General features: G+C 41.3%; 1 long non-coding RNA gene across 1 annotated transcript; it reads left to right on the plus strand.

Annotated features, from left to right (window-relative positions):
* The first annotated feature begins 3,895 nt into the window (after nt 1-3,895).
* LOC110016627 lies at nt 3,896-4,262 on the plus strand. Its single transcript, XR_002291944.1, has 2 exons — nt 3,896-3,943; nt 4,026-4,262. It is a non-coding gene; the product is annotated as an uncharacterized LOC110016627 (long non-coding RNA).
* The last annotated feature ends 488 nt before the right edge of the window (nt 4,263-4,750 follow it).

Genomic DNA, 4,750 nt, shown 5'->3' on the forward strand with positions numbered 1-4,750 from the left:
AACCATGAATTACATGTTTTAAAAGATTATACTACTCACAATACGTTAGGGATGTTGTGAAAAAAATCAGTGGATATCGTATACAAAGTGTTTCACTTCACAGTTTTTTAGGATAGGGAGTAATTGTGTTGGAGTTGGAGATGCACCTCGATTTGTATTTTCCTACATAATGGTCTTAATATGTTGTGTGTGTCTCACTCAGTGTGTCTTACTCATCAGGGCTCAACCAAAAAACTACTGACAGTTTGTGACAGACCCAGGATTGTTGCCCTACCAGAGATAGACCATGACCATCATCTAAACAGTAGGGGTACAACCATTCGCAAAAATCTCAATTTGGTTCGATTCAGAATTTCATAGGGCTCGGTTTGGTACAATTCGGTTCGGTACTGCTGTTTAACAAATCTGCCTGATATGAACTGCTGTTTTATGAACTATTATTTTATTGTGTGTGTCTGTGTGTTTTTTGCTGCCGGACACCTGAATGTTTCCCTTGGGAGATGAATAAAGAATTTCTATCTATCTATCTATCTATCTATCTATCTATCTATCTATCTATCTATCTATCTATCTATCTATCTATCTATCTATCTATCTATCTATCTATCTATCTATTTTCGGTACAAAAACTAAGGCAGAAAAAAATTACTTACAAAATGCATTTATTGGTTTTACATAACATTAAGTAAAATTGACCTATGTAGGTGATCTGCTTAATAACAATAGCTAACTTGCAAAATCTAATATATCTCCCAAAACTGTTCACTCATGCTTCAAAACTAAATTCCTTTCCCATGCAAAGAGTCAGTGCCACCAAAATGGCAAAGATCCTTCTCAATTGATTTGGCTCATTTCTTGATCAGACCGGACGTTCTCAACACTCTTGGTGCTTTTGCCAAAATAATGTACAACAGCATGGTTCACCTGCAAAAGCTCATATCTCACCCAGATTAATTCACTCATGTGTCAAACTAAATTTCCATCTCATTTAAACAGTCAGTGCCTCCAAAATACTTTGTCTCTTTGGTGTTGTGTAAGCACTGCAAGTCAAAATGATTAGATGTTTTGTCACTATAGCAGAGGACCATTGAAATATCCCTCATGTCCACCTTTCAGTCTTAGCTCAGTCCTTTATTGACAATGGTATCTGTACTGTATAGCTAACAGAATACAATTTTGTATAAAACTGAAAAAAGGATTTTAGGGTAAGACTTGCCTCTTAGGTTTAACAGCATACATTGCACTCACACTGCAAAGGAAATTCTGACCATTATCATTCACACACATAAATTAACTTTCATACATCAAAATGTATACAGCATAATATACTTTATAATATAAACACAAACAAAAAACAATGAAAACGTTATTCAGCCTCCAGTGCTGTAAATAATCTTGAGTTTCACAACTAACAGTTCTTCACTGGTCGCTGTCCTCACTCTCCCTCTCCCATCATCGTCACCCTGCTGGCCATCCTCACGCTGCTATATGTCTGGCCACAGATTTTCGTCCACATCACAGCATATAATCTCCCTTGCGATGCAACGAGGGAAGAAACGGCGTGCATGTCGCAACCATCCCCTACACTGATCTCCTGTAATATCCTCACACGCAGCATCCATTGCATGGAGCAGGGACCTCTGATCTTGAGCCAGATGCTCATACACTCTTCACCTCCAAGTGGAGAAAAACAGAGAGAAACACTTTAAAAACTCCTCAATAGGATTGAGGAAAGGAGAGTAAGGTGGTAGGAGCACTATGACTTCGTTGGTCAAGTTCTAGTTTTACCTGACTGTCAATTGCTGTAATTAGTAATTCAAATGTTCCAAGGGATTCATGTATCATATTCATGGTATTTTGTTCTTGACTAATTTTGACAATTGAACAAATTATTGTGCATGTGATGACTTACACAATGAAATGATGCTGACTCATTTTGGAGTGAACAACCATTGAGAATCAACAATCAGTTTAGATCAACAAGATCTATTCACTTGGAAATTGTGCTAAATGTAGGCTACCTGTACTTAATCAATTGAAAGATGTACTGAGACATTGAGACATGTACTAAGAGATTTGCAATTTGATCAAACTAATGAGAAATTCCATTCTGTTGTGAACAGTTAAATGGTTTGGAGGTTTGTCCATGTTGTTTTGACAATGTAATTTCTGTTTCAAGGAATGAGCCAAACCAATGGAGAAAAACTGTAATACAGTGGCGACCTGGGGGCTAGCCCCGCCTATAGCCACTAAGACTCATGGGAAGTGTGAAATCTTGTTTGTTGAATTCTTCACCATCACAGAGAGAGCTTTGAAAAGTGAGGCTCATGTTGTTTCGCTGTTCGTGTGTGTTCATAATAAATGGGTTGAAATGACAGACAGGAGAGTGAGCAATCAGCTTGTCAGTCTACTCTCTGAGACTGTTTGTTTGTGAAGTATGGGGCAAGGACAGTCAACGCGGCAAAGAAGCTGGGTCGTTACAATGCATATGCGGGGAAAAAAAGAAAAAACTTGCCGAAACAATGCAGAAGTGGACCGAACCAAAACTGCTGTACCGAAACGGTTCGGTACAGCAGTTGTGTTGTTACACCCATACTAAATAGCTCTGCCCCCAGATGTGATGGGCACTAGGGTATCCAGACAAACCCTTCACAACTGACTTTGTGAATGGTTGATCTTTGACTTGAATGCTGGATGACACTTGCAGGTGACTCCACTGACACCAAGACACTGCTTTGAATTTGCAGTGGACACAAGAACATGTGACCTGAACAATGCAGCAATGGTCTACCATCCTGTTCACTGATGAGTGTCGGGTCACCTCACACAGAAATAATGGTTGTCAGCGTTGATGGAGAAGACAAGCTGAGTGTACATCGAGGTCAACATGGTCCCTAGGGTTCGCTTTGATGGAAGAGGTGCAACAGTCTGGACAGGCATCACCAGTCAGCGCAAAACCCAATTGGTTCTTGTTGATAGTCCAGTCACTACACGTTCTTACCTCAGAGACATCATAGAACCATCATCATCATCCAATTCCACCAGCACCCCGCCAACTTTCTGTTCATGGATGATGATAATCCTCCACCACATGGTACCAGAATTGTCTGAATTGATTTGATTTGAATTTTTTTATTTCAAGCAGTCAAAAATAATGCACAAAACCATGTAATCAGCAATTATACATTCATACAAAGACGTATCCCACTTCAGGGAAGTACAAGTGCCTCGCTTGGTTTGGTCTGACCTGAACCCCATTGAGCACGTATGGGACCAACTGAAGCAGAGACTGGATGATTGAACCCCTAAGTGACCAGGCAGAACTGCATGTAGCATGTAATGACATGATCAATTTTTGTTATTTGGGGTTATATGTATCATTGTCTTGATTTTGGGGGTAATAAATATTAAACTATTGAAAAAAACATGTTTATTTTCTTTGATTATTACTAATATCAAAGGTAACTTTTATGTATTTCATCAAAATTCAGATCACACATATAAATAACAATAACGGGGCGGCCGTAGTGCAGCAGTAGGGCGGTCGACCCATTATCGTAACATTGCAGGTTCGATTCCCGCCTTGCACGCCCATAAGGCGATGCGTCCTTGGGCAAGACACTGAACCCCACCTTGCCTCTGGTGGGAGGTTGGCGCCAGTGTTCGGCAGCGGAGCCGCCATCAGTGTGTGAATGTGTGTGTGACTGGGTGAATGGGTCTGTGACTGTAAAGTCCTTTACAGTCTGGGCCTTGTAGGTAGAAAAGCGCTATATAAGTATACGCCATTTACCAATTTACCAGACTTATTGTCATGGTGCCTCCCCCTCCCCTCTCTGCTCTACCTTCTTGATTAGACCCAGCTGTGGACACTCAGCTCATCATCTACCTGCCTTCTTAAGGAGATCCTGTCCCAGTATTCATCGCCAGTTCGTTTGCCCTTATGGTGCTTAGCCCGGTCATTTGTTTGAGTCCATGAGCAGGAACTTAAGTTCCATGTTAACCTCGCTTCTATGCCTTGTCTACAGGACAAATAACCACGAGCGTCCACCTGGGTCTTTCCTCCTCAAGAGCAGTCTGATCCTCACCTTCTATCCAAGCCTCCAGCCACGCCACGCCTTTAGCCAAGTCAAGATCCTCAAGCCACGCCAGAACTCCAAGCCATTACTCTCGGTCACCACGCCAGTATCATCTCGCCATCGGACACTTCTCAATATACTCACCCTCGGATCCCTGTCCAGGAAATTAAAATCCTTTATTCGCCAGTTAACTCTCCTGTGTTTCTCTCTGGGTTCCAGCGTCTGGTCTGTCCCGCCAAGCAGATCATGACACTTGTATTGTAAATAGTCAAAAGACAAATTGTCCATGCACTTGAAATCAAATCCAAGATGACTTGGGTTCTGCAGCAGGACAAAATTTCAAACACTCCTTTAACCCTTGTGCTATCTTAGATGACCCCACCCTTACATTGACGTGTTCTCCCTACCATGACAAAGGTGGATAAAGGAGGAAAGATTTCATGTAATCCATGGACACCAGTGAAGATCACAAATCATTGAAGAAAAAAGGTTCAGAGCACTGTCTAGTGGGTCTAGATGACCCAACTCCCAATGATAAAGGGCCTACGATAGCACAAGGGTTACGACAACCCATGGAATCATAAAAATAGATTTAGGATCAGAGGCTGATTTACAGCTGTTGACTGATTTTTTTTCTCTATTACCAAGAGGCAGGTAGATTTAGACACTTTTTA

The sequence above is a fragment of the Oryzias latipes genome, chromosome 16 (assembly GCF_002234675.1).
Source record: "Oryzias latipes chromosome 16, ASM223467v1".
Classification (NCBI taxonomy): Eukaryota; Metazoa; Chordata; class Actinopteri; order Beloniformes; family Adrianichthyidae; genus Oryzias; species Oryzias latipes.